General features: G+C 36.0%; 1 protein-coding gene across 1 annotated transcript in view; it reads left to right on the top strand.

Moving 5' to 3' along the window:
• The window catches only part of AKAP6 (A kinase (PRKA) anchor protein 6), a 520,177-nt gene extending 517,713 nt beyond the window's left edge, over positions 1–2,464 (top strand). Inside the window, exon 15 of the mRNA XM_011999517.1 lies at positions 1,263–2,464. The gene's annotated coding sequence lies outside the window, so the exon portion shown is untranslated. The remainder of the gene's footprint in view (positions 1–1,262) is intronic.
• The last annotated feature ends 13,520 nt before the right edge of the window (positions 2,465–15,984 follow it).

The raw sequence follows: 15,984 nt of genomic DNA, 5'->3' as shown, positions 1-15,984 counted from the left end.
CCCCAGATCTGTGCCTCAGCCAATTTGGCCTGCCCATTTCCAAGTGGGCCAAGTTGAAAGAATTGATTATCCAGAGAGAATTTAAATGCCAGCATTTAGTAAGACCAGATTTGCCTCACCTAAGGATTCCCTACTCTGTGGCCAGATTTCAAATGAGTCATGTCCTCAGCATTTGAACAATGCACCAGGCTTTCTTATGTTACTGCATTATTTTACTATACCAAATTTCATCCCATCTGTTTCTGTCTACCCCTGTTCTTTATCTAATTTTTCGTCTTTCCCCAACTCCCCGTGGCTCCAGTCAAACGACTTTTTGTTAAGGTTTTTCTGGCTCTTAACACAAGTTGAAAGACTGTAGAAAAACAGAGCAAGACAAAGAGAATATTTCGTTCTTGAGGAACAGTCAAACAACCTGATATGAGACATCAGAACTCAGTTTAAGCCCATACAAGCAAAAGCCTGCTTTCTTTGAGAGCTGGTCAGGGGACTTGCAATAATTGCATCCTGCATTGCCTAAACTTGATATTTAGGTGTTCCTCACATTTGACCAGTTGCTTTTAGCCATTTAGAAATAAGCAGAATGGATCGAGTTTGGAACAAATTTATATCATAGCCATGAGATGTACAAATATAATTGAATCCATCTCGTTTCCACAATGCTGTGTGTACCTTAAATGAAATGCATTACTATTTGAGCTAGAAGCCCCAGTTATATCTTTTTTTAGGCTGAAACACTTCGGATAATCACAATGTTATGAATCTTTCACCACTATGCAATAGTGGAATTGTTCGATATCATACATAAAATCACTGCAGGAAGGGTTAAGCCTGAGAGCCTATCAGTTCCCAGTCTGTGGAATCATTGTACATTGTAAATACTTTGCCGCACCACTTGGCATCAGCGGCCTCACATTTTCATATTGGTTTGAAGCTATTTTGATGTTCCAAACTGAGTTCACAGGCAAAAGAGTGGATGAGATCCAGAGAAAAGGTCAAACTTGATGATTTTTCTTGTTTTCTTTGAAACCACATCTTTTAAAAAAAAATCAATGTATTTTTCACATCTACACTGAGACTTTTTTTTGTCAGTAATGTGAAGCTTGGGCTATTAAAATTATTTATATTTTATGTATCTTTTTATTTCAGAACATTAGCAAGTAGTCCCACAATTGCAGCCTTCAATGGTTCCTCAAAGGGCTTGGTTTTGCTAATGAAAAATACATTTCTGAAACCTTTTCTTGTCACTTTTTTGTTTCTTGTAGATACGCCTGGCTGCAACTCAGGGGTGGCCTCATCCTCCCGCCCTGGGCTGGTCTCTGGTTCCATCACGTTTGTCACTGCCGTTTATTACATTGACTTCTCCCAAGATGAATCTTCCTTCCAAATGTGTTTTCTCCACACGAGCCTTGTGATCTGAATGTGTGCGCTGGTTCTCTTTAGGTGATCGTCTTTGAAGTTCAGCAAAGCTGCTTGTTCTCCCATGGATTCCTGTCCCAAGCTACCTCTACCACCCCTCTCTCTCCAGCTAGACTTTTCTGTTTGCCTCCTCCCCTCCCTTCCGCTCTTTAAAGTTCTGCAGTTCACCAACTGGTGGTCCATTAAATTCTCCTGTCTAGAATGACCCCCCACCAGTACTTGACCAATTTCATGTTTCAATCTGGATTTTTAAAAATGGTATGATGACTGTGTTTATTGAAAGAGTTTTACCTAAAAAGCTAACGTTTGAATTGATTGCAGCATAGAGAAGAAACACTGGTCCTTCTTTCAAAATTAAGCAACTATTAAAAGCGCCATTTTATTTATTTCATTTAAAAAATAATCTATGCAGCATTTCAAGAAACAACCATATGATGTTGTATATTATAAACTGGTGACATTCTACTATTGAATTATGTACAACATTTTCATTTTTTATGCTTCTTGAGGTGGTAATGAGAAAAAAGTTTTTTAAAAAAGTGTGCCTTGCTGTATTTCTTATACCATTTATTAAAAAGCTGCTTTCACGGTAAAATTATGTTGGTTTGAAAGGAGGAAATAGCAAGGTTAAGATGTGTGAATAATTTCTGTATATATGTATAACCAAGTGCAAACATTGATGTATAATGACAGTATAAAATGCTTTCATGTTTGTGATGTCTAGTGATGTGGAAAATATAAGCCTTAAGTCCATTAGATTGCATGGTAATTAAAATTGGCATAATAAACACAGATTATTGGGGGAAAAGGAAAATTAGTGATCTCTTCTACTATGTTCTTTACCAAATTGTTGCATCTGGTTCTGAAAAAGCATAGCATGTAGCAGCTTCCAAACATATTCATATTGCTTAAGAGGCTTAACATTACCTAAACTAGAGACTAGACATAAAGCCTTCAGTTTTCAAAATCTTTCTGGTCACTATAAGGATCTTGGAAGAGCAAATGATTAAATGTCAGTTCCCCTAAACCAATAAAAATTTATACTAGATTTTTTATTTCTACTTATCATTAATGATTTGGTGTTGGATTTCAGGATACCTTGTATGTCTTAATTTATTTTAAATATTTATTTTGAATGAGTTTGATAGAAAACTGGTAGAAAAGTATAGAAAATTTGACTATTATTTATAGATTTCAGGTATATTTATATGTGTAAAAGAAATTGACAAATATATATTCCATCTGGCCTTTACTGACTCCTGTTAAATGCAGTTTTAAATTTATATCATAACACCTACTTAAGTGCCTGACACAGTAGGTATTCAATAAAAATTTACTGAATTAAAGGATTAAATTAGGTGACATGGTGACATCTGTCCCTTTATTTTGACACTAAAACATGGACACAACTAGAAAAGGGTACAATGCAATATAAAATCACAATAGATAATATGTATCAAATTTCAAAAACGTAAAGCATGTTGTGGGTTCATGTAGTCACAGGAATGACAATCATTTATTTAACAGATAGTTCAGAAACACTTTTTATCTGCAAGGCACTATTCTAGATCCAGAAGATGCAATGTGGAACAAACAGACAAAGCCCTGCCCACAGAAGGCTCTCCTACATTAGGGACAAGTGAACACACAAATGACATGAAGTATTTGTTGCAGAGCTGAGGAAGAGAGCAAATGTATTTGAAATGTATTTAATTCTTGAAATTAAGGCACTATGTTTGGCATTAGGTATAGAGGCACAATGAGAGAAGCAGCAGTGGGGACAAGGAGGAAGAAAAAGGGCTTGGAGAGAGTGGAAAGTTAGTGGAATATGCATGAAACTTTATTGCAGGGGTAAGAGGAGAAAAATTAAATTAGGAGGACTTAATGAAAGGTCTTTTAAAACGGTATCTTGGAGCTTTTGTATGTAAAATGCTAGGTAATAAGGACACTTTGTAGAGGCTGTTTTGCACCTGATTTTATTTATCATTAGTGCCACACCAAGAATATTTAAACGATGCTTATCTGTAATTCTACCACTTTAATAACTATTTGTATATTTATGCCCCTTCTAATCTTTTTCATACATATTTCTAAATGGATAAATTATTTTAGGCTTTTTAATAGGTAGTAATTTGTTCAAAAGGAGTTTTAGCCAGACATCTAGTTGCAGTGTTCGATAAGATTTAGGGGAAAGACATTAGAGATAATTGCCTAGTTAGGGGGCAGCTGGAGAAAATAAGCTAAGTTTCCGATAACAGAGTACACAAGTAGAGCAGCCCAGGATGTAGAGAAAGAACAAATCCTAGAGTCTTTGAAATTCCTAGGGGTATTCTAGACCTCTGTTGGGATATGGTATTATTTTACATACTGAGACGTTAATTTTCTTTGGGTAGTAACTAATGTCAAGTCTACATCTACTGGTAAAATATTCAAAGAACAAACTGACAATGATGTTCTACCTACTTGTTACATGCTCATGGAAGGCTGTGCAGTATTGAAAGTATTTGTTAATTATCTGCTTAGTATTAACACTAAATTTGTAGAATGACTTTCAGGTTTGTTGAACAATGCCTTTTCAGGTTGGAAGAGGAAAAATAGCCTCAATCTCCCACCCCATGTAGGCACTACCTCCCCAATTACCCTTAGAAAACGATCACACCAACTCTGCCTACACACTTCCAGCGATAGTGGTTCATTGTCTGTTAAGGCAAACTGTTCCACTGTTGGGCATATCTCTTTGTTAGAAAGTTCTTTCTTAGGTTGCTAAAATCTGCCTAGTACCCCACTACCCTACATTTAATTTTGCTCACTGGTCCTAGTTCTGTCTTATGGAGCAGCCCAGAGTATCTTTACTCATGGCAACCCTGGAGATAATCGAGGCCAGCTACTCATCATCTCCCAACCACTCTTCCCTCAACTGCCCTTCATATGTCATGGTTTTCAGATCCGTTCCAACCTGACTGAATGTTAACAGACAGAATTCTTGAAATTAAGGAACTGTCTTTATCATCATACATGTAGAAAAGAATCTGAATATTTAAGTGCTAAGTTTTCTCTAGAAATATATTTAAGATATGTTTATTCTATTATTGTAAATTTCAACCAATAAATAAATAAGAATCCATGACTTCCTTCAGTGGCCCAGTCCAGTGCCTAAGTCATCTTGAATCTTCTCCTTATATCAAATACAAACCAAACCTGTTTCTTTATAAAGTAGGGCACTCCCTCCGTTTATTCATTTATTCAGCCATTCAGTGAACGTTTATTAAATGGCTACCTATGTGAGGCACTATGTTTGGCATTAGGTATATAAAGGCAACTAACACATGGTATCTGTCTCCAAAGGTTTACAGGTTTTCTTTTGAACGTGCCTTTTGCATCCTTGAATAGAGTGATTATGACTTTTCTCTAAATTAAATGATGACCTCATTTACTTTGTTTCTGATGAAGTTTCTCTGCATTTAAGAAAATCTAGTGAGCAAAATAGTATATAAAATCATCTGGATCTGACTACCAGAAAAAGTAAAGTGGTTTTAATTACAGAAGGAAAAATATTTTTTAGATTTCTGGTCACTGAATAAATATGCATCTTATACAACAACAGAACAATCTAAATTTAGGGCTTCTGGAAACCTGAGTTTGATGATATTGTTGTGTTTGGTTCATCCGGACTAGGTTTTACCCATTCTATAATTCCTAGGAACAAACTAGATGAAAATATCAAGCAATGAAATGATCCAGGTTTTTCTTACAAGTCAGTTTGATTTAGCTTCTAAAAGAAGTTGAAAATTTTTAGAATTTTAAAGAAAAACTAACTTTTCAAATGTCATATAATTCTTATATTTTAAATATAAATTGAACCAACTAAATTTACTGCTATATTTTTTCTACATTTTCTTTTTTCAATTTCCATTTTGAAAAACTTCAGACCTATGTAAAAGTCGAGAGTAGAACAAAGATACTTGGTACTCATCACTCAGGTTCATTTATTGTTAATATTTCACCATATTTACTTCATCTCTCTGTATACACACACTTTTTTTGTATGATTAAATCATTTGAAATTAAATTGTAGAGTATGATACTTCATCTGCAAATACTTCAGCATGTATTAACTGAGAACATGGGCATTCTTCTACAAGTCTACAATACCATCTTCCCACTCAAGAAATGTAACATTGACTGGGCATGGTGGCTCATGCCTGTAATCCCAGCACTTTGGGAGGCCGAGGCGTGTGGATCACCTGAGGTCAGGAATTGGAGATCAGCCTGGCCAACATGGTGAAACCCCGTCTCTACTAAAAATACAAAAATTAGCCAGGCATGGTAGCTGTAATCCCAGCTACTTGGGAGGCTGAGGCAGGACAATCGCTTGAAGCCGGGAGGCAGAGGTTGCAGTGAACTGAGATTGCACCACTGCACTCCAGCCTGGCCAAGAAGAGTGAAACTTTGTCTCAAAAAATATATAATATTAATACAATAATATCTGATAGTTTATATTCATATTTCTTTAAATACCCAAATTATGTCCTCTTCCAGTTGTTTTTGTTTTAATCCAGGATTCAAAGATCACATACTGCTTTTAGTTTCTAAGTCTTTTTTTGTTTTTAAATCTTGAATAGTTTCCCTGTGCTTTTGTTCTGTTTTCCTTTGGGCTTTTATAACATTGACAGTTCTGAAGAGTCCAGGCCAGTTTTGCAGAATGATCGACAATCTTGATGGGTCTAGTTGTTTTCTCATTATTAAACTCAGGGTAAACTTTTTTTGTCAAGTAAATACATAGGTGACTTTGCATTCAAAGCCACTCTTTAATGAAGATTGATTGAATAACTGACATTCCTGATATGTTTTAAAGTTTACAACTTACTCTTTCAGCGCATGCTTCATCCATCTAAGGCAAGGGTCAACAGACTGTGGTGCATGGGCCAAATTCAGCCCACTGCCTGTTCTGGTTTGACCTGTTAGCTTCGAACAATTTTTACATTTTTAAGTAGTTAAAAAAACAAAAGAATACTTCATGACATGTGAAAATCCTATGAAATTTAAATGTTGGTGTCCATGTATAAAGTTTTATTAGAACACATCCACGCACATTTGTTTCCATATTGTCCATGGATGCTTTGACACTATACAAAGTTATGTAGCTGCAACAAAAGCCATATGGCCTGCAAAACCTAAAACATTTACTATCTGGATTATTACAAGAAAGTTGTGTGATCCCTGGTCTGTGATATTCTAAATTATGACACATTTTCTTAGGATAGATTTCCATTTGCAAATTCAATGTAATACATAAACACCTGCAATAGTTGTGTTTTTTTTTCTTTTTACTGCCTAGATTTTATTGCATTCTTAACTTGTTTCATATTACCTTAAAAAATAAAGTGCACTTAAAGATTATTTCACATCCACAGTTTGTTTAAGGATTTAAATTTACTTCACTATTACTGCCTGGCTTTGATTGATTTAGAGGGTTAGTCAATTACAGACTAAATAATTAGTTCAATAAAAACCATCAGAAAAACTGACACAACTTAAACTCACTTCCATGCACCAATAAACTGGAATTCTTTCTTTAAATGTTTTTCTAAAGCAGTCCAAGGAATTAAATTCAGGCCATTTCACAGTCAGTTTTTTTCAAATTCATTTTTCAACTCGAAGGCAAAACCATGACCAAAATATTGTATACAGTCCACCTTCACTTCCCAACTGCTGAATTTACCAAGGAATTAAGTATTCACCACAAACTCTGGTGTGGCCATAGGTGGACACTCTAATTAAAAAGAAGATGTTCAAAAAGAATAGTCCTTTTATTTCTTAAATTCACCTTTGATAGCATGGCCACCTTCTAATGCCACACGTCTGGGAAGGGAACATTCAAGGAAACCTTTTAGCCACTTCTTTTTAAAAAGCAACCACATACCTTCTATACAACAATGGCCCTTTAGTTTGAGAGTTGCCACATACTTTCACTTCTAGAGTAAAATAATAGAATGACGTGGGTGGGTCAGGCCCACATAGTATGGTTTCTTTGGCAAAGGCATTTTGGCCAATGCCATAAGACCATTCTGGCCCTTGATTAATGGGTTCTCACCAAAGCAGAAATTATGCAGAGCTTATTTGTCCTTGCATTTTGAAGTAAATCATCAACTGCATAAAGCAACTTTTTTGTCTCTTTTCCGTTGCAACATGCAGGACTTGGAATGTGTTCATATGTGTAAGACTGTCTTAGTCTGCCCAGACTGCTTGGACTGTGTTGTTTATAAACAACAGAATTTATTGCTCAAAGTTCTGGAGACTTGGAAGTTCAAGATCAAGGCGCCAGCAGATTCAGTGACTGAGGAGGGCTCACTCTTTGTTTCATTGATGCACCTTACTGCATCCTCATCTGGTGGAAGGGGCCATGAACAAGCTCCCTTGGGCCCCTTTTATAAAAGCACTAATCCCATTCAGGAAGACTTCACAACTTAATCACCTCCCAAAGACTCCATCTCTTAATACGATCACATTGGGGATTAGGTTTCAACATATCAATTTTGGGGGTACACAAATACTGAGATGATAATGAGACACTTCCAAGCTTTTGCCAAACATTAGTAAATAATTTCCAGTGGAATACTCTGCCCCCTTCTCTCCTACTCAAGCAGAGTATCTTAATGCAGCAGATTGGAGTGACATTACTCTAAGGGTAACTTCGAAGCCAATCTAATTAGTACTCAAAAAAGTATTCCAAAATTTTGGTATTCTATTATTGGTTACGAACCCCTTGTGACATCATATTTAAGAACCACTGCTACTGAGGCATGCATTCTCTTGCTTGAAATGAGGTGCCCCTAAATCTGGGAGAGGGCTCCCAAAGAACAAGAGAATCAACCGCATTGTGCATTTATGTGCCGCCCCAGATAATCCACAGGCACAAAGAACTTGAGCTTCCTGGTGTGTTCTTCAGAAAAAAAGGAATTCAAAAAGCAAATGTAAAATGCAACAGAACTTGGCCTCAAAGTGATGTTGGAAAAATAGCCAGTCCTGATGACGTGGTCGAGGTAACTTGTTTGCTACAGAGTCATATGATAATGGAACATCAAGGTTTTCCAGATATACCCAAAGCCTTTTGTATCTATATCTTGTAACCTGTCATGTTCATCAACGTTTTAGACTGTACCATTGCTCTTTCTCCCTTCTTTAGTCATTTTATATGGGGAAGTTTGACTAGGATCACCAGATGTAGATTTGGTAATTTTTCCATACCATGAAGATATATGATAATGGATTTTATTAATTTAACACAAATGCATAAAAATATGATGTAATGAGAAACAATCCTGAAATTATTAAAACATTTCTTTGTCCTTAAATGTAACTTGCCATTTTAAAAGACACCTAACTCTATAAACAATGGGCCATTACAAATATTATTCCATGAAATTTATTCAAGGACTTAAAATGATTGAAGGAATTAGGAACATAAAAATGCATAAGATCCTCTTTTAAATCCCAATATTCCCTAACCACTGGTTTATAAAAAATACTCTAAGGTTTGTAGAATTAGTTTGGTTCTATTAGTTGATCAAGTTACTTACACTAAGTCAGCAATTCAAAACAAATAATTCCCTCTGTGTGTGTGTGTGTTTGTTTGCTTGCAAATATGTTTCATTTATTTTCAAGTGTCTTTTTATATAGAAAGCCAAGTTGGTGAAATTTATCTCGTCATTAAAATCATGTGAAAATCAAATCATTCTTCATATTTGTGCTCTTATCCCTGCCGATCTCAAATAACTAATGATGCTTACGGCAAGGTTTTATAAAGTGAAAACTCCTTAACTTTTCAGGAAACGATTCTATTTTTACATATATACCATTTGCCTCTTTCCTAAACACTTCTATCAGTGTTCTAAGTTCCAAATATTCTTTTCTAATTTACCAATGATGTCTTCCCATGCAAAGTATATTTTAAAATATTTTTTAGTAAGTTAAATTACTAATCATTTACAGGTTGAGGCATTTTCTAAAGGAATGAAATAATGTTCTAGTGAGTAAAGAGTTTTTTTTTAAAGACAAAAGAGATTCTGTTTGATTCAGAATGATTGAACAACAGACAATTCTTACCAACCTTCGGGTGTGATTATTTAACTCATTTGTGACTTACTGGCGACTCACACATTTTTAAACAAAATTTAATCCTTGATGGTCCAGCTTCACCATATGATTACCAATTATTGTTTAGTGTTGTAGATGAGTAAATTATAGGAAATCAGGCTAAATAAGTAAACACACTCTGGATATTATTTTTTAAATCAATCTAATAAATCATGATCCCTTGAGGGCTTGCTATATGCCAAGCACTCTACTAAGTGCTTTACATACTCAATTTAATCTTCACAATACTCTATGATTGGTGCTATCCATTCTATATAATACGGAAATTATCTCATTTGCAATCGTGATAAATAAGGATTTACAGTAGTCCTCCCTTCTCCACAGTCTTTTTTGGCATGCAGTTTCAGTTACCTGCAGTCCCAAAATATTAAATGGGAAATTCCAGAAATAAACAATTTTATAAATTTTAAATTGCATACAGTTCTGAGTTGCTTAATGACATCTCCTGCAGTCCCTCCCTGTCCTGTCTGGAGATGAATCCTCTCACTGTCCAGTGTCTTCACACTGTAGGTGCTGCCCATCATTAGTCACCCAGTAGCATCTTGGTTATCAGAGTGACTGTCTTGATATCACAGTGCTTGAGTTCAAGTAACCCTTGAACCTAAAATGCAGGAGTAGTGATGCTGGCAATTCAGATATGCCACAGAGAAGCTGTAAAGTGCTTCCTTTAAACGAAAAGATGGAAGTTCTCAATAAGGAAAGAAAACAAATAGTGTGTCTAGGTTGCTGCAATCTATGGTAAGAGCAAATCTTCTATCCATGAAATTGTGAAGGAGGAAAAAGAAATCCATGCTAGTTTTGCTGTTACAAACTGTGAAAGTTATAGCCACAGTGTATAATAACTTTTATTACAGTGTAGTGTTGTAATTGTTCTATTTTATTGTTGTTGTTAATCTCTGTGCCTAATTTACAAATTAAACCTTATCATAGGTACGTATGTGTAGGGAAAAACATGGTTTAGATATAGGATTTCATACTATCCCAGATTTCAGGCATCCATTGGGAGTCTTGGAATGTATCCTTTGAAAATAAGGGAGGACTTACTATAGTGAACAGTGTTCATTTAATATCCATATATACCTTGCTAAATTTCCTGCCTATATTAAATGCTTATTAAATATATAATTCATGCCAAAATGAAGAAAGGACTTTCATTTTAAAAAGTATTTCTTATACAAATTCTATAGGAAGAAGTGATAGTTAAATGAGCACTTGAAAAAGGCCAAAGAAAATTGTATACTGTATATAATTATGCCTCATTATGACCTGTGCACATTTTCCAGAAAAGTTAGGCATTAAAAACACACACAACAGGAACACCTTAAAGGTCAGAGGTTGATGAAAGAAAAATGCAACAGTTAATTATGAAGAATGAGATTAATGTTCTAGTATGAACATACATTTTTATCATTACATTTTGCTCAAGAAATACTTTAAAACATGCAACTTCTCGTTTTGTATTTTGTTTAATATCTGAGGTGGTAGAGAGAGAGAAATCTATTTCAATTTAGTGAAATAAAAATGTGGGTTTTGCTATATTCCTAGCACCCTTTATGCGACTCTTCTTTACACGAGCCTTCACCCCTCTCCTCCCAAAGATATTCTGGCTTTAAGAGTAAATACTAAAGTCTCAGTGCACAACAAGTTTAATTCAAAATTTCTCATTATTTTCAAGAGCTACTTTCCTAGGATACCACAGTTTGTGCATCATATTTGCTAGATGCACCACTGGCAGGACATCTGCTATAAACATTTAAAATAACAAATGACAATTGTTTTTTACAGTTTAAAAATTATTTTAGAATTATAAAATATTGCAAAACCAAAAATAGTACACTTTAACCATATTCACCTTTTGTTAATATTTCACCCCATTTGCTTTATCATTTATGAACTCTATCTACCTGTCTGTCTATGTATCTGTCTATCTATCAATCTATGTATTTATCTGTTTTTTACTTTTCTGAGCCATTTGAAGGTAAGTTGCACACATCATGGCTTTTTATCCCTGAATGTTTCATTGTATATATCCTAATGCATATATAGTTATATTCTCTTATATAACCATAGTACAGTTATCAACTTTATACATTTCCATTGATGCATTATTTCTATTGAATCCTTTCACATTTCAATTTTGTGAGTTTTGCCAATAATATCTTTTGTAGCATCCCCCCCTTCAGTACATGATCTGGTTATTAAATTTAGGTGTCATATCTCTTTAGCCTCCTTTAATCTGGAACCATTTTTCCAGCTTTTCTTTGTCTTGTTATGACATTGACAATTTTGAAGAATAGACTCCTCCCAGCCCCGCCACTTTTTGACTAGATTTTTCTTCGGTTTTTGTTTGCCCTTTCCTTGGGATGAGATTGAATTTATGCATTCTCAGCAGAAATGTTGCATGCGTGGTGGTCTCTCCTCAAAGTATCATATCTGGGGAAATGCAATGTCCATCTGTCCCCCATACATTATGTTAATTTTGATCATTTTGTGGAGAGATGCTCTAAAACCATGCAAGTATCCCACCCTTTTCAAGTTTTCTCCTATATTTAGCATCAATGGGTAATTCTTGTCTAATTAATCTTTACCAAGATGGTTGTGAAATTGTTTTTCCAACTCTAGTACTCTGTTCACATTTATCACTTGGCCCTTTGTATTCCCCAGTGAAATCCCTCCCTTCACTCCTACATATTTACCTCTTTATCATAGACAGAAATTTATGAATTCCTTTTCTCCAATTATTTATAATTTATTACTTAAATTATTTTGGGCTCAAGTTGTCCCAGGTTTGGCCAGTGGGAGCCTCTTCAATCTGGGTCTTGTATCCTTGTGATCTCTTTTAAACAATTTCTTAATGTCTTACAAAGTGCTCTGGTCTTGTACCTAAGTGTCCCAACTCTTGAATCAGCCATGTCTCTGAGGACCCCTGGTTCTTTTTAATAGGGATTGGCATTAGAGGCCAAGATTTTAGTGTTAGATGTGTTTATTGTTACTAGGGTATCTTTGCTTCTTGATGCTTTCAGCCAACAAGATTAGGAAATATGTGAACATCTATACACATTAATGTAAACATATATACAATTTTATATACACAAAGGCATATTCATACACACATATAAATGTGTATACACACATATACTTACTTTAGAAATCAAGAACTCACATCAATGTCTCCAATTTTAGTCCATTTTCACAGGAATCTTTCTTTACTTCCCTGATTCCATATTTGTATTTCCCTTCTTTAAGAACCCTCGATAACAACATCAACATATATACCCACTTGCTAAATAGCATGATACATTTAAATTGTGTCAGAATTGCTTAAAAACCATTATAATCAACCTATTTAAAATAGTTCAGGATTCATTTACAATTATCCCATCTCCCACCCTCCCTTTCCCAAATACCCAGTGCTATTCAATACTAGGGGTGTGTGGTTAAATACTGTGTTCCAAAGTTCATAAGCTACTTGGATTGGTTTCTTTCTCCCCTCCCCTCCCCTGCCCTCCCCTTCCCTCCTTCCTTCCTTCTTTCCTTCCTTCCTTCCTTCTCTCTTCATTTCTTCTGTCATTTCTTTATTTATTCGCTTCAATATAATTATGGCATTCATTTAAAATAATTAAAGTTAAGTCCATTTGTTTCAGTTTCCTTTCAGTTTAGGTTATTTTTTTCTTCCCTCCCATTCTTATTGACCTAATTTTATTTTTTGAACTTGTAGAATGCTGATATGAATTGAATATATGTCCCCTCCAAATCTTATGTTGAAATGTGACCTCCAATGTTGGAGGTGGACTGGGGTGGATCCCTCATGAATGGCTTGGTGCTCTCCCAGCAGTAGTCTCACTCTGATAGTTCACATGATATCTGGTTGTTAAAAAGAGCAGTGGCTCATGCTTGTAATCTTGGCACTTTCGGAAGCCAAGGTGGGGAGGACTGCTGGAGCCCAGGAGTTCAAGACCAGCATGGGTAATGCAGTGAGACCTTGTCTCTACAAAAAATTAAAAAATAAAAAAGTAGACACTGGGTGTGGTGGCACATGCCTGTGGTCCTAGCGATTTGGGAGGCTGAAGGGGGAGGATTGCTTCAGCCTAGGAAGTCAAGGCTGCAGTGATCACACTTCTGTACTCCAGCCTGGGCAACAGAGTGAGATCCTGTTGAAAGAAAGAAAAAAAGAAGAAAGAGAAGAAAGAAAGAAAAAGAAAGAAAGAAAGAAAGAAAGAAAGAAAGAAAGAAAGAAAGAAAGAAAGAAAGAAAGAAAGAAAGAAAAGAAAGAAAGAAAGAAAGAAAGAAAGAAAGAAAGAAAGAAAGAAAGAAAGAAAGAAAGAAAGAAAGAAAAGAAAGAAAAGAAGGAAGGAAGGAAGAGAGAGAGAGAGAAAGAAAGAGAAAGAAGGAGAAAGAAAGAAAGAGAAAGAAATAGAGAAGGAAGCAAAGAACGAAGGAGAAAGAAACAAAAAAAGGAAAAAGAAAGAAGAGGAGGAGGAGGAGCAGGAGGAGGAGAAGAAGAAGAAGAAGAGGAGGAGGAGGAGGAGGAGGAGAAGAAGAAGAAGAAGAAGAAGAAGAAGAAGAAGAGGAAGAGGAAGAGGAAGAAGGAGGAGGAGGAGGAGGGGAGGAAATGGAAGGAACAAAGCAAGGAAGGAAGGAAGGAAGGAAGGAAGGAAGGAAGGCAGGCATCTCCCTTGCCCCCTCTTTCACCATGGGACACACCTGCTCCCGCCTTGCCTACTGCCATGAGTGAAAGCTTCCTGAAGCCTCCACAGAAGTGGATGCTGGAGCCATGCTTCTTGTGCAGCCAGCAGAACGGTGAGTCAAATCTCTTTTATTTATAAATTACCTAGCCTCGGGGTAATTCCTTCATAGCAACACAAATGAACTAACACACGTGCTTTCCAACTTAAAACTATACAGAAAACTGTACTCAAACAACCAACACCGCCTTCACTATCTCTTCCATCCCATTTCCCCCCAGCCCTTGTAAACACACAGATTCATTGTCTTCCGGCTGATTCTTCTTCTGTTTCTTCCTGTAATAATAAGGAGATATATGTGTTTTTGTATTTTTCCTTCTTTCTAGCCTCAAAAGTATCATACTAAATGCATTTTTTGTCTTTGAGTTTAAAATGTAATATCCTCTGGAAATCACTCCACATTAGTTCATAGATGTCTTTCTTTTATAAATATATGACACACACTGATATCACAACCTTTTTGAGGTTCTTAAAAAAATACAAAAGGAGACTGCATTTCATTCCATGCCTGGATTATGTGAAAGGATTAATGACATGAGAAAAACTTTTCAAGAAATGTGTTGGCATAAATGACCATATCTGCTGTGTTCATTGTCTAAGAGCAACTGTGCTTTAAGTACATCTTTTCATGCTTCTCTTTGAATTTCCTCTGGCAGTTACCCCTATTCTCCTGTCCCTTAACTACATTTGATGCCCCCTGACCTCTACCAACAACGGGCAACTTTCGCCAGACCAGTGCAGTGTGCATGCACTGTTGAGAGAAAGTTTTGGATGGCAGCAGATATTTAAGCATGGGCTTGCACACTGCATAAAGACTCCTAGCTGGAGAGGCCAGTCAGGATTAAATCCATCCAATATTTGTCTGGCCAAGTCATGCCAGCTCACATATGGAAAAATGTCTACCAAGAGGAAGGGATGCATTTCTTAATTTTCAAAAAGACACTGTAAAGTCTACTAGCAGCCCTGTCCTCAACCCTCCTTCCCTGGAGAGTTACCATCACATCTCTCCACCCTACACAATCAGACTTCTCAGAGTTTCATCTTAGTCATATCCCTCCCATTCATTCTTCCTCTGCAGTCTTATTTCTGTCCCCTTCCCTCTACTGTAACTGCTCAACCACAATGCTTCTGGAAATCTTAATCCTACCCAACACAAAGAAGCTTCTGGTGCTTGAAACCTTTCTTGAGAGTCATTTTTCTCTTGTTTTCTGAATCCTAAAATTCTATTTTCCTTCCTTCATTTTGACACGTGTCTTCTTCCTTATCTACTAGATGTCTTCCTCCCAGTTTCCTTCTTAGCCTTCCTCTCTTTCCACTCTGTAGTTCCTATCTGAGTTATTTTTCTGTATTCCTATAATATCAGCTCACCTCGAGGTGTAAAATTCTAGCATTTCATCTCTAAACTTGACTTTTCTCAGGTCTAGGTCCATCTTTCCACTTGGTGGTTTCCTTAGGACTTCATATTTTAAAATCAAACATGATTTTCTACTCTTATATATAACATTTCCTATCTCAGATACTGGCATTCACATTTTCCTAATTGTTCAAGATTCAAACTCTGGGATATCGCTGATCTTTGTCTCTCTTCTTCTTCTTCTTCTTCTTCTTCTTCTTCTTCTTCTTCTTCTTCTTCTTCTTCTTCTTCTTCTTCTTCTTCTTCTTCTTC

This window comes from Mandrillus leucophaeus, unplaced genomic scaffold (assembly GCF_000951045.1).
Source record: "Mandrillus leucophaeus isolate KB7577 unplaced genomic scaffold, Mleu.le_1.0 Scaffold596, whole genome shotgun sequence".
Taxonomy (NCBI): domain Eukaryota; kingdom Metazoa; phylum Chordata; class Mammalia; order Primates; family Cercopithecidae; genus Mandrillus; species Mandrillus leucophaeus.
The sequence above is the reverse complement of the archived record's forward strand: the minus strand, read 5'-3'. Positions and strand labels throughout refer to the sequence as shown.